The following is a 25,208-nucleotide window of genomic DNA, read 5'->3' on the forward strand; positions in this document are numbered from 1 at the left end:
CCTGCCTTGTTGAGTCAGATGTGCTAGCCTGCTGCAACACAGACCCAGGTCTGGTCCATGCCCCCAAAGCTGCAGACTTTAACCAAGAACTGCTCAGCAGGTCACCTATCTCTAGCACCCAGACACCCTGTTCCCAATGGGATCCAAACTCCAAATAAGTCCGTTTTACTCTATATAAAGCTTATACAGGGTAAACTCAAATTGTTTCCGTGTATATCACTGATAGAGAGAGAGATGCACAGCTGTTTGCTCCCCCAGGTATTAATCACTTACTCTGAGTTCAATAATAAACAAAAGTCATTTTATTAAGAATAAAGAGTAGGATTTAAGTGATTTCAAGTAACAGAACAAAGTAAGTCACCAAGCAAAATAAAGCAAAAACACACAAGTCTAAGCCTAATACATTAAGAAACTGACTACAGGTAAAATCTCACCTTCAGAGATGTTCCAGTAAGCTTCTTTCACAGACTAGTATCAGAGGGTAGCCGTGTTAGTCTGTAAACACAAAAACAGCAAGGAGTCCGGTGGCACCTTAAAGACTAACCGATTTATTTGGGCATAAGCTTTCATGGGTAAAAAACTGCATCTGAAGAAGTGGTTTTTTACCTTCCTTCCTGTGGGGTACCCCTCTCCGGGGAAGAGCTGAGAAAGAAAACAAAGGAAATTAGCTGTTGCCACCAGCTAATTAAACAACATATGCACAAACCTCTTAGGACACACAAATTGAATCCTGTTCTTAAAAAAGGTAAATTTTATTAAAACAATACAAGGATTAAGCAGCAAGAAAGCATCCTGAGGTCCAGCTTAAAGGTTACAACTAAAACAAAGCATCTGGAGTTAGCACAGAGGAGTCCACAAGCCTTACAAAATAAAAGAAATAAACCTAATCGCATCTTTCTAGACATTCCCCATCTACTTACCTATCTGGGGGTTTCAAATAAGTAGTTCTCGGTATGATCTGATGATTTTTCATACCTGGCTTAAAGCTTCTCATAGCATAACTGCTGCCCTGTTCCCCTCTTCCCCAGAGAACAACAACAGACAAAGGGGAGGTTTTTTCCAATTTTAAAAAGTTCTAGCCGTCCCATTGGCTCTTTTGCTCAGGTGCCTGCTCCCTTTCTTTTGTCTAACAAGGGAGACCTTTTAACCCTTTACAGGTAAAGGAAGCAGAGAACAGCCATGAAGAGGGACTTTATAGTTAACTGGCTGGCTCGGTGTCCATAAAAAGGAGCTCCCCCCGCCCCCTTTCATTTATCACACATCACCTTCTCAGTTTATTTTAATGCCCTTGTTCTGAATTTATTGTATGACTTCAGATATACTAGCAGCAGCCTGTCATCACTGTGAAGACCACAGAAATCGCAAATGTTTTCTCCATGCGGCTTGACAGTGCTTTGAAAACGTGGCTGGATAATGGGATAAAATGAGAGGTGGTATTGAAATTATTTAGTGCTGATCCCCAAGCCCCAGAATGCCGTTGCCTTCCAGTGGGTATGCCACAATGTCCATTATATGTGTAGCAGAGTGTTAGAGTAATGTACCATGGGATATCTGACCAGAATACTGAGTGCTGATGTTGAAACATTGCAGTGTTGTGTAGCCTCAGTGATAAGAGGCAAAGGTACCTTAATCATGGGAAAACAGTGTGGTATGTATACTCAAGCAATTCTTGTTGCAGGTTGCTTAACACAGGTGCACAAAATCCTCAGCAAGACATGCTCTCATTTCCAGAAGTTGAAATTATTGAAAATTGCTTTTTGGGTCCCATTCTCAACTTGATAGAAACATCAGATTGATGGAGAAAGTGGTAATATGCGACAGACTCTTTCCTGCCCCCCATCCCCAAAGAAATAGTAACCAGAAGGGATACAGAGTAGAGTTTAGCAAAAATCAGAATTTCTAATTTATGTGAAACTTCAGTATTTTGACATTTGTTGTCGTCATGAATCAGGAAGAAAACTCTAAATGGTTGTTTTGTGGAATGCAAAGTTTTGAGGTAAAATCCTTTGAAATGTTGAAACATTTGGTCTTGGGACAATTTGACATTAAACTGTGTCCACCTGTCTTGTAATTTGACCCCTTTTTTCCCTGTGGGCCAGGATCCCTGGCCAGACTACCTGTCTTGTAATTTATGCCCCCTTTCTTCCCTGTGGGCCAGGATCCCTGGCCAGACTACCTCACCTTGTGATGCACAACAGCCATGGAACTCCCATGAAGTACCATGTGGGTGCAGCCAGAATGGAGACTGCAGTGCATCATGAGAGATGTAGTCTAGCCAGTCTAGCCCATTGTGCGAGGGGGGGTGGAAAGGGGCACAAGGCACTGCAGCAGCTCAAGTAGACACAGATTAATGTCGAATTGACCCAAAACGGAATGTTCAAATGTGGTTCAACAAACTGAAGTATTTCAAATCAGGTTGACCCAAACCAGAACAAAATACTTTGTTTTGCTTTTCCAAATAGAAAATTGAGAAACATCAGCAAAATTGACACTGTCTCATTGAAAATTTCAGTTTTGCAGTAGCCACATTTTCTGTTGAAAAAATGTTGTGAAGAAAAATTCCTGGACAGCTCTAGTACTGAATTTAAAAGGGAAGACATATACAATTTTTAAAAAAGATGCTGAATCAGAATGAGGATAATAGCGTGCGTTTGAGCAGCTAGTGAAGACAGAAAACATAAATCAAATGAAACACAGAGATGACCAAAGGTTCGTCCGCTCTAGATCTTTTTGTTGTTGTTGTTTGATCTAACTTCACTTTTTACCTTAGCCTTTTACATAAGAACAGCCATATTGGGTCATACCAAAGGTCCATCTAGCGCAGTGTCCTGTCTTTCTACAGTGGCCAATGCCAGGTGCCCCAGAGGGAATGCACAGAACAGGTAATCATCAAGTGATCCCATCCCCTGTTGCCCATTCCCAACTTCTGACAAACAGAGGCTAGGGACACCGTCCGTGCCCATCCTGGCTAATAGCCATTGCTAGACCTTTTAAGTTTAAGTAGCAAGAAAATAAAAATAGAAAACACTGTGTATCAACAGATCACTTTCAAAAGACAAAAGGAATTTATCAGGGGGAAAAAAGAACCCTTCACCATTTTCCTGCAGATTTTTAATTTAGGGTTAATTGCAATGCTGAGAATCAAAAGGAAGCTTCCATTGGTTTTACTGCTGGTTAGCTTAAGGTCTTTTGAGGATTTAAACTGCACATTTTCATTGCCGTGTAGATCTTAAAGACCTTAACGTTCTGTGGTTGTCACAATGGTCTTGACCCAGACAGATAATCCAAGCACTTGAAATCCAATAAGACCATGTTAAATAGGATCAATATAAGTCAACTCTGCAGTTTACATCTGTTAAAACATTCTGACAGTTTTAGCTTCTGGAGCACTCATATTTTTCCAGCATAGACAACTTTAGGTAAATTCTAAACTATCTTTGAAATATGTATGGACTTCAGTCTGTATTGCAGTATAAATAATAGTAATGTTGTAGGCTCATGCATGCAGTTTGTTGGCATGTGTCAAATTCTCCATCACAAGATTTATGTTATCAGTAAATTCCCCAACATAACATTAAAAATACATAGTAAACAGTAGATGAGTTGCTTATATTTATTGCATTACACAATTGCAGTAACACTAATTTAGATAAGAAAAATGGTCCCTCCCTCAGTTCAATGAAACTGAAATGCAAGAATTTATATTTCATTACTTTGTTTGATTTTTGTTATGGGTTCTTAAGATATGCAATTTGTATTCTTCAAAGGAGCACACTTAAACATCCACAGCTAACATTTCTTAACATTTTTTTAAGAAGTTGAGCATTAGCCAAACTCCCTCTTAATGATCCTGTACTCTTTCTGTCTTTCCTTGCTCATCATTTCAGGTTATAATGGTATTTGTGTGCCTGCAGCCATACCAGCCTGGGTTGTAATCTTGTCGGATCTCACGAAATAAGGAGGGTTGTGCTAGGAAAATACTTAGATAGGAAAGGAACCTTTCCCAGTAAAAAGTCACTATGCTGCAGGTAGCTGTGTTGAGTATTTATGTGTCACTTTCCCTTTATGTCAGTGTTTGACCAGTGCCCCTCGGATAGTATGAGGGGAACACTGTATGCTGCAAGAATAAGTTCTTTTGGTGAGATGGAAAAATTAGGTGTTCATTACAAATCTTACGGTTCTTTTTAAAAGAGAAGGGATGTACTCTGCTGTGCTAGGTTAAATCCAATTTGGATAATTATGTTTTGCATTCCTGAAATTATGCATGAGGTTTCAGTTGGGTACCTTGGTTTTCTTACCTGAAATATGTATGTACTATTGTTGTGTGCGGTGAAATGGTTATGATGTTTCAACCTGATGATAGCTAAAATTCCATGTTGGGCAAAAGGATCCTTTGAGAAATTGAGCAGGTATGGTAATGGGACAGGATTTCTTAGTATCTCAGTGCACTGTAGGGCATTGCTAGCGGCAGGTTTGGATAATTTTTGCTGGTGCCCAGAAGGGGTCCGGGCCCCCGGGCCCTGAATATTCCTGGAGCCTGGGCACCCCGGGCCCATACAACTCGCTACCCCTATAGGGCATTGGAACCACAGATTATTTTAGGGCTAGATGCAGCTGACATGTTTCCACAATGCTGCTGCTGCTAGATACAAATGGGAACAGGGAGAACGAATGGTAGGTAGGCAGAACCATCCACTCCCCTAAAGTTGCAGCCAGTAGCATTTGTTACCAGAAGTGGACTGACTGTTGGCCCGCTGAAGAAGCAAAATGTGGGAATAGGGCCAGCAGGTCCCCTCCTAAGACTTCAGCATGAAGAAGGAATAAAAGACCTCTGAGTTGCCACCCAAAGCTGAGAATCAAGGTAAAGGAAAGATGTCATGAGGAGAGGGAAAGAGTTTTTGTGAGGAGGGGGTGAAGCCAGTGCTGGCTGAAATCATACATAAGAACGGCCATACTGGGTCAGACCAAAGGTCAGTCTACTTCAGCATCCTGTCTTCCGACAGTGGCCAATGTCAGGTCCCCAGAGGGAATGAACAGAACAGTTAATCATCAAGTGATCTATCCCCTGTCTCCCATTCCCAGCTTCTGATAAACAGAGGCTAAGGACACCATCTTCAGCCCCACCAGCAATTCACTTCTTTGCTATCCTTTCTAGAGACTAAGGTAAAGAAGCCATGGTGGATCTGGGATCTGCACTCTCACTTTTCATGGACAGGGAGTCTTCATAGTTGGAGAGAGTGGGGGGTGGGGATGGGACCAGGCTGCTTACTGAAATGAAGTGTGGGGGAAGAGACACCAGCAGACTGGGGAAAAGAAACCCTTTTAGCCCCCAAATGCCTCCTCAGAATCCCAGTAGCTGCAGATTTTGTGAACCGACCCCCATCCTGAGAGGGAACCATCTAGAGTTTGTCTGCTCTAATTTTCCTTATTGGCAAAAACAAATAAAATCTTCCCACTATATTCTAAATACTAGTACCATCTGGTATGCACCACCAGTAAAACCTCCAGTAATAAAACAGAAATATTTATCCGTCTAAAGGTGAATTACATGTTTTAAAAATTTGTTTTCTCCGTTGCATCTATATCAAGTAAAGACTTTTTTCACTTATTTCCAGCTTGACCTATACAAGTAAACTGTAGTAGGTAACACACATCATGTGAACCACTTATGTTGTGTAACTTGTACCCTAATAAACAGGAGATGTGTGGAATAGCAACACTCCTTTCCTCAGATTGGGGAGGGCTCTGTGGCCCAGGGAAGGTGTTTTGCTATCCTGCCAGCCCTCTACTGCAGTAAGTTACCTACTGCACAGCCAGCAGATTATGGACAACCTGTACTGATGCAATGCTACCTACTGCATTCACGTAGTGGGTGAATTGATACATTTCATTTTAACTGCGTTTTACCTTCAAAAGTACTAAACCAGTTTTGTTCAGAATTAACCAAAGGAGATGTCCAGAGACATGCAAAGTTTGCCATTATAAACTTCAGCCATTTTTGCATAATTAGAGAGTATATAATCAAAGGGGGAAGCTTTTCATGTTTGTCTTACTCAAAGAGCAAAATCACTTCATCCATTTATCTTTCCAGAATTATTTGTCTTTGAGTTGAGACGAAGCATGGAAAATTGAATCTCAAAAGGACCCTGAACGCCCCTTCCTTTAAGCTCCCTCCAAAATAAATCAGAAGACTGTTAGCTTGAATACCCCATCTGAGCTCAGTTGCCTGCCTGCCAGATTGACATTCTCTCAGACATTCAGGAGAAAGGCAGGGTATGGAGGGGGATACTGAAAGATGTCTATACTCCTTCCCACATTCTGTGTCTGATATATTTAGATTTTAAGCTCTTTGGGGCAGGGATGGACTGTCTTACTGCTCTGTTTGTACAGTGTCTAGCACAATGGGGTCCTACTTCATGACTAGGGCTCCTAGGTACTGAGTTAATACAGATACATTAGAAGTAAGTGGAAGACCAAGAACAGAGTAGGTCACTGCTCAGTGAGGAGAGAAAGGCAATAACAGAAAATATGGAAATGGCAAAAGTGCTAAATGGCTTTTTTTGGTTAGTTTTCACCAAAAAGGTTAGTAGCGATTGGATGTCTAACATAGTGAATGCCAGTGAAAATGAGATAGGATCTGAGGCTAAAATAGGAAAGGAACAAGTTAAAAATTACTTAGACAAGCTAGATGTCTTCAAATTGGCAGGACCTAATAAAATCCATCCTAGAGCACTCAAGAAGGAAGTCTAGAGGACTTGAAGAGGGCAAATATAGTGCCAATCTATAAAAAGGGGAATAAGGACAACCCGGGGAATTACAGAACAGTCAATTTAATTTCAGTATCCAGAAAGATAATGGAGCAAATAATCAAGCAATCAGTTTGCATACACCTAGAAGATAATAAGGTGATAAGTAACAGCATGGATTTGTCAAGAACAAATCGTGTCAAACTAATCTGATAGCTTTCTTTGACAGGGTAACAAGCCTTGTGAATAGGGGTGAAGCAGTAGACATGGTAATCTTCACTTCAGTAAGCTTTCGATACTGTCTCACATGACCTCATAAACAAACTAGGGTTATGCAACCTAGATGGAGCTACTGTAAGGTGGATGCATAACTAGTTGGAAAACAGTTCCCAGAAGGTAGTTATCAGTGATTCACAGTCATACTTGAAGGGCATATCAAGGGGGGTCTCTGATGGGTTCCCCCCGGGGCACCACTTGGAACTGAGGTACCACTGAGCCCGCCTGACCCACCAGCCTGGGCTCACTTTACACTGTATTGCGAGGCAAGCCAGCCAAGCCCTCCCTCAGGCTTCAGATTGCACTTAACCAGCACACATACAGGTAGGGACACACCCAGCTGCAGCTATACACACACATGCTGAGATCAGCTCTGCATGGGAAGGCTCAGCTAAGGAACTGCCAGATACTCAAGTGCCATCCCCCTCTGGAGTGTAAATCCAAAATTATACTGTCTTGTGCTGCATAGAGAACTGTACAGCATAAGCTCATAAAATTTGCCCCCTCCCTCAGTGTGGAGGAAGATATGCAACACCTTCATCCGCTACCCCCCCACCCCCGATATGATTTCCACACACTGGTTTTAGACAAAACAAAAACAAGTTTATTAACTACAAAAGATAGATTTTAAATAAATGATAGCAAACCGATCAAAACAGATTATCTTAGTAAATAAACAAAACCGCAAACTGAGCTTAACACACTAAATAGGAAGGATATGAATTAGCAAATTCTCACCCTGAGTGATAAGCAAGTTGGCAGATTCTTAAGGCACAGGCTGCCTTGGCTTTGCCAGGTTTTCATACACAGGCTAAAAATCCTGCTAGCCTGAGACCATGACTTCCCACAGTTTGGTCCTTGTTCCTCAGGTGTTTCCATGTGTGTTGTTGTAGGGAGAGTGAGGTACCATCATGTTGTCATTGTCCCCCTTTTATAGCTTCTTCCCACTTGCTGAAAGGCTATTTTGCTGAGACCTGGGTCAAACAGTTCCCATTGTGTGTGTGCTATCTCTGAGAAGTTTCTACTGAGACTTTTTGTGGAGTAATCCTTGTGTGCATTTCCCAACTAAGCCATTAACATTGTTTGGCCTTTTTACTGTTGTGCCTGAAAGGCTGCTTGTGGGTGTTTTCAATCTCACAACGTTTCAGTAACACATAAATAGCCAAACTTTATAACTTCACATATGACAGTAGCACATATAGTCCAATGAGATATTAATGTCTACCAGATCAAGACCTTTAGAATGATACCTCACAAGGCATACTTTGTACAAACATATCCTAATTACATGACAGTGATGAATTTTGGGGTGTCCGGGTGTCTCAGGGTCCCACAGAAATCAGTTCTGTGTCCAGTTCTGTTCAATATCTTCATCAGGGATTTAGATAATGGCATAGAGAGTACACTTATAAAGCTTGCAGACGATACCAAGCTGGAAGGGGTTGCAAGTGCTTTGGAGAGTAGAATTAAAATTCAAATGATCTGGACAAACTGGAGAAATGGTCTGAAGTAAATAGGATGAAATTCAATAAAGACAAATGCAATGTACTCCACTTAGGAAGGAACAATCAGTTGCACACATACAAAATGGGAAATGACTGCTTAGAAGGGAGTATTGCAGAAAGGGATCTGGGGGCTATATTGGATCACAAGCTAAATATAAGTGAACAGTGTAACACTGTAACCAAAAAAAAAGTGAACATACTCCTGCAAATACATCCCAGGATGGTTGTAAGCAAGACACAAGAAGTAATTCTTCTGCTCTACTCCACGCTGATAAGGCCTCAACTGGAGTATTGTGTCCAGTTCTGGGCGCCACACTTCAGGAAAGATGTGGATAAATGGGAGAAAGTCCAGAGGTCAACAAAAATGATCAAAGGTCTAGAAAAGATGACCTATGAGGAAAGATTGGAAAAAAATTGGGTTTTGTTCTGGAGAAGAGAAGACTGAGGGGGGACATAACAGTTTTCAAGTACATAATAGGTTGTTAAAAGGAGGAGGGAGAAAAATTGTTCTCCTTACCTTCTGTGGATAGGACAAGAAGCAATGGGCTTAAATTGCAGCAGGGATGGTTTAGATTGGACATGAGGAAAAACTTCCTAACTGTCAGGGTAGTTAAGCACTGTAAGAAATTGCCTAGGGAGGTTGTGGAATCTCCATCATGGGAGGTTTTTAAGAACAGGTGAGACAAAGATCTGTCAGGAATGGTCTAGTTATTATGTAGTCTGCTTTGAGTGCAGGGGACTGGATTAGATGACTTCTTGAGATCCGTTCCAGTCCTATACTACTTTGATTCTATAATAATGTGTAGGAGGTCCAGGGTATTGGAAGGGGATAAGGGATTGCGGAGGAATGGAGGGGTTGCAGAAGAGAATTAAGGTCTCCAGCCTCTTCTCCACTGCTTTAAGAATTTCATTCAGTCTGACCCCACCCAGCGTACACTGGTTGCCCAACATTGCAAAAATATATGTAATGTTCAAAATAAATTTGAGATTGTCAGAATTCCATTTTTCATTCAAGAGTTTGGTTTCCAATAATCTTAGTAACTTTTTATTACCTTTACGTACACTTTTGCCAGTTCTGAAAAAAGGAAATGTAAAAATAAAATACTTTTGTTGTACAAGGTCTGTAGCACTAACATATTTGCGGTGTGCAGTATTGCTGAAATAGAGTTGAAACAAATTTCAACACGCTGTCTGTATGGTTTTTCTTTTCAGAGGAAGGCAAAAACACAACTGAAGGTAACCTATATATAGCCTCATGGATCAGTCCTGTTTCTAAGCACTAGAAGAGACCATGTAACAGAATCTTGACATAAAATATGTTCCTTAGCTAGTTCTTCTAAAAAAGTAATTCAGAAACCTGGAAGGGTGAATTTCAAAACTCAAATGTCTGTGTGGGTAAGTGCAATGTATGGGCCTGATCCAAAGCCTCTTGAAGCCTGATGGAAAGAGACTGACTTCAGTGGGTTTTGGATCAGGCCTTAATTAAGAAAGCTATACAGGGAAGAAGTGATGGAGGGAAGACACTATGTTGAACAGGTAGTGTATTACCAAAGCAATGATTAAAAATTGATAATGTAGAATATGAAGTACTCAGGGTGAAGTATACAAGAAATCAAAACCAGAAAATTCTGTCATTGGAGAAGTAAAGTTGTCTGTACAATGTTTTTAACTAATAATGAGGCACATGAGAATAAGAGTAATAGGGAAATTAGGCATCACTGTTCATGAACATTAGATTCACAGGATACAGCATTAGATTTCAAGAAGATTTCAAGTATTTAAAGAAAAGAAAATATATATAACTAAATAGTTCTTGTTTTACTGTGGTAATCCCCCCCCACCCCAAATCCTCTCCATAAAAGCCCTGTAGGAGAGTTTTAAAATGTTAAACATTTGCATATATATACATATTTTAAAATAGTGATTTATATAATCTACATTAAGTTAATAAGAGAAACTAAAAATATGCTAATCGTGTCAGTTGCGAATACATAATTTGAAAAGTCACTTTTGTCTTCTGTTGCTCAGAATATTTACCTTTTATTTGGTTTTATGATATTAATTTTTGATGGCATAACTCAGTCAATAGTGGGAATAAAATATTTTAGTAATAAAGGCAATTGAGCAGATGTTCCAATCAGTCTGGAATACTCTTTCTTTCCCTATCCCACCACTCTCATTCACACTGAGCGATATGGGAGGTGTGTAGAATGAGCAACCATCACAATAAGGACAGGATTAATATGTTAGCATCTTCTTTTGTTGATACTTTAATATGGTCACTATTTGTTTGAGAGAAAACAACAAAGTAAACTGGTGTTCCATGTGTAAGGTTAAGATTTTGTCATGGTTATTTTTACTAAAAGTCAGGGACAGGTCATGGGCAATAAATAAAAATTCACGGAAGCCCAGGAGCTGTTCCTGACTTTTACTAATAATAATTGTGACAAAATGGGGCTGATGGGGGGCAGGGGTCCTGAAGCATGAGTGGGAGTGGGGGGATGAGAGCGCCAGTCCCACTGCAGAAGTTGAGGTGTCCAGCAACTGCTGCCCATGGTGGCTGGGAGCTGCTGGAGCCCCCTGCCATCTGACCAGCTCCGGCCTGCCACCCGGGGGCTGGAAAATGTTATGGAGGTCTCTGAAAGTCATGGAATCCGTGACCTCCGTGAAATAATCTTATCCTTATCTATATGTAATTAATTAGCCATATGTATACAGAATGCAAAGTAGATAAAAGAAAAACTGGCTTTTGTTTACAGCAATGTTAAAAAATGAAAGACTTAAACAGTGATGACCAAATTCACTTCTTGTATAATCAGGCACAATTCATTTGAAATCATTGTTAAAATGTGCAATTTTTTTTTCTGTGTGTTAATGTGACATTACTATAAACCATATTTACAGTTATGTGCTCTCAGGTAGCAGATAGGTAGATCGTTAATGTGCTGGATGTTTGCATGGGTCCAGTGAAGGCTTCCGTGTGTACTTTGTCTGAAACTGTCTTGTGATCTCGTTTTGCAGACCAGGCATATGGGGAATGGATATGCTCCATCTAGAAGTGAAATAAACTGGTTAAAAGAATTAAGACTAGGCCCTGGTCTACACTAGGACTTTAGGTCGAATTTAGCAGCGTTAAATCGATGTAAACCTGCACCCATCCACACGATGAAGCCCTTTATTTCGACTTAAAGGGCTCTTAAAATCGATTTCCTTACTTCACCCCTGACAAGTGGATTAGCGCTTAAATCGGCCTTGCTGGGTTGAATTTGGGGTACTGTGGACACAATTCGATGGTATTGGCCTCCAGGAGCTATCCCAGAGTGCTCCATTGTGACCGCTCTGGACAGCACTCTCAGCTCAGATGCACTGGCCAGGTAGACAGGAAAAGAACCGCGAACTTTTGAATCTCATTTCCTGTTTGGCCAGCGTGGCAAGCTGCAGGTGACCATGCAGAGCTCATCAGCAGAGGTGACCATGGTGGAGTCCCAGAATCGCAAAAGAGCTCCAGCATGGACCGAACGGGGGGGTACGGGATCTGATCGCTGTATGGGGAGAGGAATCTGTGCTATCAGAACTCCGTTCCAGTTTTTGAAATGCCAAAACCTTTGTCAAAATCTCCCAGGGCATGAAGGACAGAGGCCATAACAGGGACCCGAAGCAGTGCCTCGTGAAACTTAAGGAGCTGAGGCAAGCCAACCAGAGAGGCGAATGGCCGCTCCGGGTCAGAGCCCCAAACATGCTGCTTCTATGATGAGCTGCATGCCATTTTAGGGGGTTCAGCCACCACTACCCCAGCCGTGTAGTTTGACTCCTTCAATGGAGATGGAGGCAACACGGAAGCAGGTTTTGGGGACGAAGAAGATGATGATGAGGTTGTAGATAGCTCACAGCAAGCAAGCGGAGAAACCGGTTTTCCCGACAGCCAGGAACTGTGTCTCACCCTGGACCTGGAGCCAGTACCCCCCAAACCCACCCAAGGCTGCCTCCTGGACCCGGCAGGCGGAGAAGGGACCTCCGGTGAGTGTACCTTTTAAAATACTATACATGGTTTAAAAGCAAGCATGTGAAAGGATTACTTTGCCCTGGCATTCGCTGCTCTCCTGGATGTACTCCGAAAGCCTTTGCAAAAGGTTTCTGGGGAGGGCAGCCTTATTGTGTCCTCCATGGTAGGACACTTTACCACTCCAGGCCAGTAACACGTACTCGGGAATCATTGTAGAACAAAGCATTGCAGTGTATGTTTGCTGGCGTTCAAACAACATCCGTTCTTTATCTCTCTGTGTTATCCTCAGGAGAGTGAGATATCATTCATGGTCACCTGGTTGAAATAGGGTGCTTTTCTTCAGGGGACACTCAGAGGTGCCCGTTCCTGCTGGGCTGTTTGCCTGTGGCTGAACAGAAATGTTCCCCGCTGTTAGCCACGGGGAGGGGGGAGGGTTGAGGGGGTAGCCACGCGGTGGGGGGAGGCAAAATGCGACCTTGTAACGAAAGCACATGTGCTATGTATGTAATGTTAACGGCAAGGTTTACCCTGAAACAGTGTAGCCACTGTTTTATAAAATGTGTCTTTTTAAATACCGCTGTCCCTTTTTTTTCTCCATCAGTTGCATGTGTTTCAATGATCACAGGATCTTCTCCTTCCCAGAGGCTAGTGAAGATTAGAAAGAAAAAAAAAGCGCACTCGTGATGAAATGTTCTCTGAGCTCATGCTGTCCTCCCACACTGACAGAGCACTGACGAATGCGTGGAAGCAAATAATGTCAGAGTGCAGGAAAGCACAAAATGACAGGGAGGAGAAGTGGCGGCCTGAAGAGAGTAAGTGGCGAGCTGAAGAGAGGGCTGAAGCTCAAATGTGGCGGCAGCGTGATGAGAGGAGGCAGGATTCAGTGCTGAGGCTGCTGAAGGATCAAACCAGTGTGCTCCAGTGTATGGTTGAGCTGCAGCAAAGGCAGCTGGAGCACAGACTGCCACTACAGCCCCTATGCAACCAACCGCCCTCCTCCCCAAGTTCCATAGCCTCCTCACCCAGACGCCCAAGAACGCGGTGGGGGGGCCTCCGGCCAACCAGCCACTCCACCACAGAGGATTGTCCAAAAAACAGAAGGCTGGCATTCAATAAATTTTAAAGTTGTAAACTTTTATAGTGCTGTGTGGCTTTTTCCCTCCCTTCTCCACCACCCCTACTGGGCTACCTTGGTAGTCATCCCCCTATTTGTGTGATGAATGAATAAAGAATGCATGAATGTGAAGCAACAATGACTTTATTGCCTCTGCAAGCGGTGATCGAAGGGAGGAGGAGAGGGTGGTTAGCTTAGAGGGAAGTAGAGTGAACCAAGGGGCGGGGGGTTTCATCAAGGAGAAACAAAGAGAACTTTCACACCGTAGCCTGGCCAGTCATGAAACTGGTTTTGAAAGCTTCTCTGATGCATACTGCGCCTTCCTGTGCTCTTCTAACCGCCCTGGTGTCTGGCTGCGCGTAACCAGCAGCCAGGCGATTTGCCTCAACCTCCCACCCTGCCATAAATGTCTCCCCCTTACTCTCACAGATATTGTGGAGCACACAGCAAGCAGTAATAACAGTGGGAATATTGGTTTCGCTGAGGTCTAAGCGAGTCAGTAAACTGCGCCAGCGCGCCTTTAAATGTCCAAACGCACATTCTACCACCATTCTGCACTTGCTCAGCCTGTAGTTGAAGAGCTCCTGACTACTGTCCAGGCTGCCTGTGTACGGCTTCATGAGCCATGGCATTAAGGGGTAGGCTGGGTCCCCAAGGATACATATAGGCATTTCAACATCCCCAACAGTTATTTTCTGGTCTGGGAATAAAGTCCCTTCCTGCAGCTTTTGAAACAGACCAGAGTTCCTGAAGATGCGAGCGTCATGTACCTTTCCCAGCCATCCCCCAGTGATGTTGGTGAAACGTCCCTTGTGATCCACCAGACCTTGCAGCACTATTGAAAAGTACCCCTTGCGGTTTATGTACTTGCCGGCTTGGTGCTCCGGTGCCAAGATAGGGATATGGGTTCCGTCTATGGCCCCACCACAGTTAGGGAATCCCATTGCAGCAAAGCCATCCACTATGACCTGCACATTTCCCAGGTTCGCTACCCTTGATATCAGCAGATCTTTGATTGCGTGGGCTACTTGCATCACAGCAGCCCCCACAGTAGATGTGCCCACTCCAAATTGATTCCCAACTGACCGGTAGCTGTCTGGTGTTGCAAGCTTCCACAGGGCTATTGCCACTCACTTCTCAACTGTGAGGGCTGCTCTCATCTTGGTATTCATGTGCTTCAGGGCAGGGGAAAGCAAGTCACAAAGTTCCATGAAAGTGTCCTTACGCATGCGAAAGTTTCGCAGCCACTGGGAATCGTCCCAGACCCGCAACACTATGTGGTCCCACCAGTCTGTGCTTGTTTCCCAAGCCCAGAATCGGCGTTCCACAGCATGAACCTGCCCCATTAGCACCATGATGCATGCATTGGCAGGGCCCATGCTTTCAGAGAAATCTGTGTCCATGTCCTGATCACTCACGTGACCGCGCTGATGTCGCTTCCTCGCCCGGTATCGCTCTGCCAGGTTCTGGTGCTGCATATACTGCTGGATAATGCGTGTGGTGTTTAATGTGCTCCTAATTGCCAAAGTGAGCTGAGCGGCCTCCATGCTTCCCTTGGTATGGCGTCCGCACAGAAAAAATGCGCGGAACGATTGTCTGCCGTTGCTCTGACGGAGGGAGGGGCGACTGACGACATGGCTTACAGGGTTGGCTTACAGGGAATTAAAATCAACAAAGGGGGTGGCTTTACCTCAATGAGTATTTCAGGCAGGACTTCACGGAGGGTTCCAATAAGAAATGGTGCACCTAAGTAATTGTTCTTATTGGAACAAGCAGGTTGGTCTGGCCTCTGATTGATACGTGGCTAGATTTACCTCGCTGCACCTTCTCTGTGAGTGACTGCAGTGTGACCTAGAGGAATGAGTCCCCTAGACGGGGGGAGGGTGGGAAGCAAATGAGTACAAAACAAATCTGGTCTATTTCTTGTTTTGATCCACTCCATCTATCTTTTACATCTTTGGCTGGCAGCAGACAGTGCAGAAGGACTGCAAGCCATCCACATCTCTTGCCTGCCTGGCAGAAGATGGTACAGTAGGACTGCTAGCAATCCATATCGCCTGCCTGCTCACCATAAGATGGTTCAATAGGACTGACTGTGGAACTAAAGAGAGTGACCTGGTCAAGTCACTCCAAATTTAGTCCCTGCGCCCATGTCTGCCCAGGCGCTCCTGGCCGATGTGGCCAGGAGCACCTCGGACATGACGATGACGGCTACCAGTCCTATTGCACCGTCTGCTGCCAGAAGGCAGTGGGTTGATGCTGCTGTGTAGCAATGCAGTACCACGTCTGCCAGCACCCAGGAGACATACGATGACGGTTACCTGAGCGGGCTCCATGCTTGCCATGGTATGGCATCTGCACAGGTAACTCAAGAAAAAAGGCGCGAAACGATTGTCTGCTGCTGCTTTCACGGAGGGAGGGAGGGAAGGGGGACCTGATGATATGTACCCAGAACCACCCGCGACAATGTTTTACGCCCATCAGGCATTGGGATCTCAACCCAGAATTCCAGTGGGCAGCGGAGACTGCGGGAACTGTGGGATAGCTACCCACAGTGCAACGCTCCGGAAGTCGACGCTTGCCTCGGTACTGTGGAAGCACTCCGCCGAGTTAATGCACTTAGAGCATTTTCTGTGGGGACACACACACTCGAATATATAAAACCGATTTCTAAAAAACCGACTTCTATAAATTCGACCTAATTTCGTAGTGTAGACATACCCTAGAAGAAGGTACTAAAGAGAAGGTGTTTGATAAGTATATTGACTAACAAATAGCAGCTGTAAATTAGAGAGAGGACAGCTTCATGATCCAGAAAGTAGACTTCCCACGTGAGAAGCCATCCTGAATCACCTAATTACTGTCTGAAAATGAGAGGAGCTGGAAGCTTGGACCTATGACCACAAAGTGCTTGAACGCAGTACAATAAGAAATGGGACCACAGATTGCTCTAATGTAATTATTTTAATTTATAATCTAAATATAAATCAGATGTTAGGAATTGTAGAAAATTGATAAGGGAAGCAAAGGAGAACTCTACAGCCAGAAGAATTAAGGGCAATAAGGAGGAGTTTTTAAAATACATTAGGAACAAAAAAAAATCTTAACAATGGTATTGATCAATTACTAGATGGAAATGGTAAAATTATCCACAATAACACAGAAAGGGCAGAAGTGTTCAATAAATATTTCTGTTCTGTATATGGGGAAAAAGCAGATGATGATGTAGTCATGATGTAACTCTTTCCATTCCACCAGTATCTCAGGAGGATGCTGAACAGCAGTTACTAAAATTATATACAGTGAAGTTATAGCCATGCCAGTCCCAGGATATTAGACAAGGTAAGTGAGGTAATATCTTTTATTGGACCAACTTCTGTCTCTCACCAACAGACGTCAATCCAATAAAAGATAATACTTCACCCACCCTGTCTTGCTACTAAAATTAGAGATTTTAAAATCAGCAGGTCCAGATAACTTGTAGTGCAGTTTTAGGAGCTCCTTGGATCATTAATTTTGATTTTCAGTAAGTCTTGGAACACTGGGCTTGTTCCAGAAGACTGGAAAAAAAGCTAATGTTGTGCCAATATTTTAAAAAGGGTAAACAAGTAATTATAAGTCTGTCAGTCTAATATTGATCCTGGGCAAAATAATGGAGCTGCTGATATGGGACTTGATTAATAAAGAATTAAAGGAGAGTAAAATAACTAATGCCAATCAACATAGGTTTATGGAAAATAGAATCTGTCAGACTAACTTGATTTTTTGTGTGAGATTACAACTTTGGTTGATAAAGTTAATAGTGCTGATGTAATATACTTACACTTCTGTTTGACTAGGTACTGCGTGACATTTTAATTAAAAAACATAACATAATAAAATGAATATGGTGTCTCTCTAATCTGGTCCCACAGGGTTCAGTTCTTGGCCCTACCCTATTTAACATTTTTATTAATGACCTGAAGAAAACATAAAATCATCACTGATAGAGTTTGCAGATGACAGAAAAATTAGGACAGTGGTATATAATGAAGAACACAGATCACTGATTTAGAGCACTCCGGATTGCTTGGTAAACTGGGTGCAAGCAAACAATATGTGTTTTAATATGGCTAAATGTGTACATCTAGGAACACAGAATGTAGGCCATACTTGGGATGGGAGACTGTATCCTGGGAAGCAGTGACTCTGAAAAAGATTTGGGGGTGGTGTGGAATAATCAGCTAAAAATGAGCTCCCAGTGTGATGTGCCAAAAGGGCTAATGTGATCCTTGAATGCATAAACGGGTATCTCAAGCAGTAGAGAGGTTATTTTAATTCTGTATTTATGCCTGGTACAACTGCTGCTGGAATACGCTGTCCACAATTTGAGAAGGATGTTGAAAAACTGGACAGGGTTCAGAGAAGAGCCACAAGACTATTTAGAGAGGGGATGAGAGAACCTGCCTTTATATAGTAGTAGACTCAAGGATCTCCATTGATTTAGCTTAATGAAGAGACGTTTAAGGGGTGACTTGATTAGTGTATAAATATTTATATGGAGGACAAATATTTGATAATGGACTCTTCAAATTAGGAGAGAAAGGTATAACAGGGCCTAATGGCTGGAAGTTGAAGCCAAAAAAATTCAGACTGGAAATCAGGTGTAAAATTTTACATGTTGTGGATGTGAGGAGGGTATTCAAAGATCAGAGGTTTAAAAAACCAAACTGATACTGTAAATGATAAGGCAGTGAGTTGGGGGAGAATGAGGTAACAAAAAAGACTACTTTAGTCAAAAACAGCTCGCAGGGAAAAGATAAGTGCAGCCAAAAAAAAAAAAAAAAGAGAGAGAAATAAGTTAATGTTAGCTGAGGGGCATTCACAAATGGACCAGGAAAAGTAGGACTGAGGGAAAATGTCTCTTAATAAATGAGGAGAGGAATGAAATTAATGACTCAAAAATGGCCAGGAAACTGAATTCCTTTTAAAAAAAATCTTTTCCTCAACAAGAAAATCAATACAAAATACTTGCATTGTAATATTAGAAAATAAATCATTTTAGAAAGCATAGCGATTTAAGCCACACACAAAAAAACAACCTTGCTCTTTTGTTTTCAGTTTGCTTATATAAACAATCCTAGTAAAGTTCTTTAACTGTGGAGTGAAATGCAGAAATACTATAAATTTAAAAATCCATTAATATTGCAATAGACCAAAATAGAACAAGGAAATAAAATGTTATATAAATACATCCCAGCATTGTCTGAAAACAAGTACACTTATCAGATTATTCAGGAAATCAAGGCAAACACTGTAGTCATCCCAGTCACATTACTAATTACCCATCTGTTTACTTAATTGTACCTGGAAAGAAATAGATTATTTTACTAATTGAATTTGCTTTACTTTACTTTTGATTAATGTTGCCAGTTGATCAGAATCAGATGTTCCTATTTGTCTGATAACTTACAACACTTACATGGGCACAAAAGGAAGAAATTTTCACCACAATCGGTTTATATAAACACTAATGACTTTTAGGCTTGTCTCCCTGAGAATTCCTGGGAACACAACCTTGTTCTTCTACAACTTTTTATGTCAAGATTGCCCAAACCACTGTATCATCTAATCTCTATTTGAAGAGAAAACAAAAATAATAAACTTCCCCTTAATCATCCTGTTTCAGAGGGGTACCAAAGGACATATTAAACTATTAAGCACAAGTATTTCCACTGAGGTCAAAGGACTCTTTACATACTTTTAATTAGGCTTGTCCTTAGGTGATTTGTGGACCTATGGAGGCTGCTTGAGAACACCTGAGGTGAAAGTCCTTCAGGCCTACACACACTGCAGCTAGAGCCTGTTTCCCCCCATGCCGTTTACTGGTTTGATCTCCTTTATGATATCACTGGACCGTCAAATCTGACCCAAAGAAGTGAGCAAAAAAATATGAGCTTGTGAAGCTACAGATAAGTAAAATTCCTCTCAATAGAAGGGCAAAAAAAAAAAAAAAAAAAAAGGAAAAGCTTTTAACAAAGAAACAAAATTGCTCTAGGGACATCTGAACCAGTTTCGCAGCTGTCTAGTATGCAGACAGATGTAGCATGAGAAGATCAAAAGTGAAAGCCTGATGCTAAGAGGAGCAAACTATTTTGATCAAACCCTGACTATCTTGCACTCCTTTCCCAGCTAGAAGGTTGTAGAGTTAGTAAGAAAGGAAGACTTACAGAAATAATTTGATAAAGAGCAGGTAAGGTATTACTTGGAAAATTTCATAGACTCGTAGGACTGGAAGGGACCTCGAGAGTTCACTGCACTCAAGGCAGGATTAGGTATCCTTAGACCAGTGGTTCTCAAAGCCGGTCCGACACTTGTCCAGGGAAAGCCCCTGGCGAGCCGGGCTGGTTTGTTTACCTGCTGCGTCCGCAGGTTCGGCCAATCGTGGCTCCCACTGGCTGCAGTTTGCCACTCCAGGCCAATGGGGGCTGCAGGAAGGGCAGCCAGCACATCCCTCGGCCCGCGCTGCTTCCTGCAGCCCCCATTGGCCTGGAGTGGCGAACCGTGGCCAATGGGAGCCGCGATCGGCTGAACCTGCGAACGCGGCAGGTAAACAAACTGGTCCGGCGCACCAGGGGCTTTCCCTGAACAAGCGGCAGACCGGCTTTGAGAACCACTGCTCTAGACCATCCCCATATCTAACCTGCTTTTAAAAATCTCCAATGACGGAGATTCCACAACCTCCCTAGGCAATTTATTCAGTGATTAGCCACCCTGACAGGAAGTTTTTCCTAATGTGCAGCCGAAACTGCCCTTGCTGCAATTTAAGCCTGTTGCTTGTCCTATCCTCAGCGGTCTCCTTCCTCCTTGTAACAATCTATTATGTACTTGAAAACTGTTATCATGTTCCCTCTGCCTTCTCTGCTCCAGATTAAACCAGCTCAATTTTTTAAATCTTCCCTCATAGTTCATGTTTTTGGATCTTTAGTCATTTTTGTTGCTCTTCTCTGGATTTTCTCCAATTCACCTACATCTTTCTTGAAATGTGGTGCCCAGAACTGTACACAATACTGCAGTTGAGGCCTTATCAGCGTGGAATAGAGCGGAAGAATTACTTCTCATGTCTTGCTTTACAACACTCCTGCAAATACCTTCCAGAATGATGTTTGCTTTTTTGGCAACTGTTTGTACATATACTTTGGAAGATGTGACTTCTCTAGGCTATTATGAACACCTTTACCATACCACTGAAAATCCATGGCTTACTGGAGACATCTCAGAACAGCAGCACAGAGACAGCTAATCTGCTCGCAGAGGGATAGGAGGAGGATCAGAGAAAAGGTGGCTACTTTTCTGCAGGCCGCTGTGGAAGGTGGAGTCTCTTACTCTCAGCAGGTGGGGAAGAGGAAGAAGGATGTTCCTTGAAAAGATACTGGGGAGAGGATTGGTGGTAGGAAATATGAGGGGGGGGACAAGGAGGAACTTGAGGGGGAAAATGAGAACCAGATTGAGATGGGGGGAAACTCCAGCAGAGAAGCGAGCAGCCAAAGAGAGTATGGTGGGGAAGAGGGACAAGGAGACCTCAAAAGGGCACCTGGAAAGATTGTGGGGCTGGGGGATTTGCTCTGTTTGGAAGGAAGGAGGAAGGGAATTGAAGGAAAAGGGCAGAAAGATATGCAGAGTTGATGGGGCCTTGATGATTTGTATTCCTACCAGCTCACTTCATTTCCCCTCCCACCCCCAATTTTGGAGCCAAATTACTCCAGTGCAAAGAGACCTAGAGAAAAGTAACCTGAGTAGGAAATGATACTAACAAATTGGATGTAGTTCAGGAAAAAGAAATGAGAATTATCAGAGGACTTGATTTGAGGAAGCCTTGGCTAAGTGACAACAAAGGGTGGATATAGGAAAGATACAACTGTCCAGAGGCACCAACTTTCTAATGTGCCAGGTGCCCACCCCACTCCATCCCTTCCCCCAAGTCCCTGCCCCATCTCTTCCCGCCCCTGCTCAGCCCCATTCTTCCCCCTCCCCCGAGCGCGCCGCCCTCACTCCTCCCTGTCCCCCCCATATGCCGCTAAATAGCTGATACATGGTGGGTGGGAGGCACTGGGAGGGAGGGGGAAGAGCTGATCGATGGGGCTGGCGGGAGGCACTGTGGGGAGGGGAAGGCACTGATATGTGGAGCTTCCAGTGGGTGCTGAGCACCTACCATTTTTTTCCCACGGGTGCTCCAGTCCTGGAGCACCCATGGAGTCGGTGCCTGTGTAACGGTCTCCAATTATCTAAAAGGTGTAAATATCAAAGATGAAGAGCCATCACTAGAGGAAGGTAGCCATCACACAGTAGGCCAGTGGGTAGGTTAGGGAACTAGAAGTCAGGAGACCTACATTATTTTCCTGGCTCTGCCACTGACCTACTGTGTGACCATTGGGTGGTCACCTAATCTATATGTCCTTTGTTTTCTTTTTCCATAAAGTGAGGATTTTGACAGTTACTCTCCTTGGTAAGATGCTTTGAGATCTAGGAATGAAGAGCCCTGTATAACACCTAATTGATACTGATGAAACTTACAAAGGGAAAATACAGGGTGAAGATAAGGAGAAATTTTGTTCAGCTGTGTAATTGTTTCCCAGAGGAACTTGGAGAAGTCTTGTTTCTGGATTTTTAAAAATGGGCTTGACAAAAACACTTAGGCTATTTACCACATATGTTGGTATAACTTATGTCCATCAGGGGTGTGAAAAAACCACATCCCTGAACGACATAAGTTACACCGGCGTAAGCACCAAGGTGGACAGCGCTGTGTCGGTGAGAGAGCTTCTCCTGCTGACATAGCTACTGCTACTTGTTGGGGGTGGTTTAATTATGTTGCCGGGAGAGCGCTCTCATGTTAGCATAGAGCAGCTACAGGAGAGATCTTACAGTGGCTCAGCTGCATTGGTACAGCTATGCCACTGTAAGCTCGCCAGTGTAGACGTAGCCTAAATAAAGTATCATAGGAAACAATCCTTCATTTGCAGGGAGATGAATTGTATGACTGAATAGGCTTTTTTCTCATCTCTAACTTCTATGAATGTATGAAAAAAATGATTTTTTAATGAGCACAAAATCTGTCTAGATTCCTGAAACTCCAGCTGCATTTGTGTTTTTTTTTTAAGTAAAATGTATTGTCATTCTAGAGGGAGTGGGAGAGACAAGGATGTTGGTTTTAGTAACAGCTGTTGGTTTGAGTTCTTGCCAGTTGTCTAAAGACCTCCAAACTCTTTAGAATTAGAAGCTTCAACTTGTCTCTGAGAATAGCCACACTCTGGTGTTATTCAGTAGGATTGTGTATTGTGTTTGGAGTCTTTCATGCCTGTTACTTTCCATCTGCTTTCTGGATGAATTTTAAGTCTGTCTTGCTGTGGCAGCGTGGCTGTCTTTTTACATGCAGTAACCGTTCCTTGTAGTTTGCAATTATCCACTTTACTATAGGGACATGTTCTGAACTGAATTGAAACAACACAGTGCTGAAACAGCTTGAAAAGCATTGGGAAAAAATTATCAGTTACCTCTTGTTCTTCTGTTTCTACACAAATAACTGGTGAATAATTAAATTCTAATTTAAAACAAGTTGTGCAGGTGGTTTTACTACACATTTTAAAGATACATTATTAAAGGGACACTATAGCATTTTTTTAAAAAACAGACTATTCTAAAATAATCCATGTTTCTGAGAGTACCTTTAAATGGTATTCCCATAAAAGATTTTTTTAACTGTTTTTAAATTTCTCTGCTCTTCTGCTGGTGTCATCACTATAGGGCACCAATATAAAATAAGCTCAGAACCAAACTTTGAACTCCAAGGGCTGAATCCAGAAAGGTGCTAAGCATTTTGGCCCTGATCTAGCAGAGCACGTAAGCACAATCTAAATATTAAGCATGTGAGTAGAACCGTTGACTTCAGTGGGATTAATCTTGTGCTTAAAGTTAAAACATGCTTTCCCAGATCATGGCTAGTATGATGAGAAACTTGAAGAATCCCTCCTTTCTTTCTCTCCCTTTATCATAAGCCTCTGTATCCTGCATCATCTTCAGTTGTATCCAAAATCTAGAGTATGTAGAATGAATGATATGTAAGTCAGTGCACTGCTGGTATAACTGATGGTCGGTCATACTTTGGTAAACTGGTTAGTTATCTGAAAAAATTACAACTCACTGCATTACTTGCTTCGTCCTACGTTCCTGCTTGTTTCTGAAAAATGTGAATGTACTAAAAAAGTATTCTCCTCCCTTCTCTGTTCCAAAATGTTTGCTAAAAATATTGTAATTAACAATGAAGCAGTTTGCTTTGTGCTATGCCAGAATGCAGCATGCTTCATTCTGCACAACTGCACTTGTACTGGCAGAACAACTCTCTGGAGCCACAGAGTAACTTGTAACAGCAGAAAGGGCAATGTAGAGGAAAAATGAAGATAGAAGATGGATGTTCATAGATTTTTAAGGCTAGAAGGGACCATTTCTGGTCTTCTTTTCTGACCTCCTGCAGAAGAACCTCTTTTTAATAACTGCTTAAGAAGTTCTTTTTACAAAGTTCCTCTATAGGTTTTCAGTTCTCTTGAAAATACAGTATCTCATCTTCTCTAATGTATCTTAACACAGTAGTCACTGTGGAATAACCACCGGTATATTAGCCTGGTTACATGGACTAATTCAATAAAATAGTAGAAATACCAGCAAGCATTTTCATACAAGTCTTGCAGCATCTGGTCATACAATAGGATAGAGCTATAGAAAAATGATGTCTTTTCTTTGAGCCTTTGTCTCCTCTCAGGTGGTTCCATTTGAAGGTGAGGATGGTTGTGTGTGTCATACTAAAAGCATATTTATAAAAGGACTTAGCATTTTCTACAGAATGTAAGTAGTCAAAAGATCACTTGAAACACTTCCTGTTTTGTGAAAACCATCTGCACATTGGGTATTTCTGTTACAGTATACAATTCTTTCCTTGGAGGCCAAGCTTAAAAATATCTGAATGATCCTATTAAATGCATGGCCCCTCCTGACCTCCCACTCTTCTCTACTCACTTCCTTTCCTTCCAATCTCTATTCCTCTCCTCTGAATTTTGAATCTATTCTTTCTAACTTCAATAATTTTTCTTTAACTGGTTGGATTTTTATAAGCAAATTTTGTTTGCTTGTAAATTGTATAATACAAATTGGTTTATATTTTAACCACTCGTGTTATATATAATTAAATGTTTAAAGTATAGCTAAGGTTAGGTAGCAAATGGTTAATATATTATGAGAACTTTACGTATATGAGAATTTATGTATTATGAGAAGTTTATGTATATTTTATGTTTGTTTTTGTGTATATATCTTTTAAAAAAATAATAAGTTAATATAAAAAAATCTTCACCTGGCAATGCTTTTTCTCAGTCTGAATTGTGCCCTAGTAATGCAGAGACATATTTCATCTCCTACTCCTAGATGCTGTTAACATCTGTTGAAAGAGAATTTAGCCATTATGCTGCCATGACCCCATAAGATTTTTCCAACTTGTTTACTTGGCTTGGAAAGTGTGGTGTGAGATGCAGAGT

At 42.2% G+C, this 25,208-nt stretch overlaps 1 protein-coding gene across 4 annotated transcripts in view; it reads left to right on the forward strand.

Moving 5' to 3' along the window:
* The window catches only part of WASF3 (WASP family member 3), a 141,070-nt gene that overhangs the window by 73,170 nt on the left and 42,692 nt on the right, over nucleotides 1-25,208 (forward strand). Inside the window, exon 1 of one of the 4 annotated variants that reach the window (XM_074958741.1) lies at nucleotides 24,389-24,455. The exons of the other annotated variants lie outside the window; for them this stretch is intronic. The gene's annotated coding sequence lies outside the window, so the exon portion shown is untranslated. Of the gene's footprint in view, nucleotides 1-24,388; nucleotides 24,456-25,208 lie in introns of those variants that run through there. 4 annotated transcript variants of the gene reach the window in all.

This window comes from Natator depressus, chromosome 1 (genome assembly GCF_965152275.1).
Source record: "Natator depressus isolate rNatDep1 chromosome 1, rNatDep2.hap1, whole genome shotgun sequence".
NCBI classification, from domain to species: Eukaryota; Metazoa; Chordata; order Testudines; family Cheloniidae; genus Natator; species Natator depressus.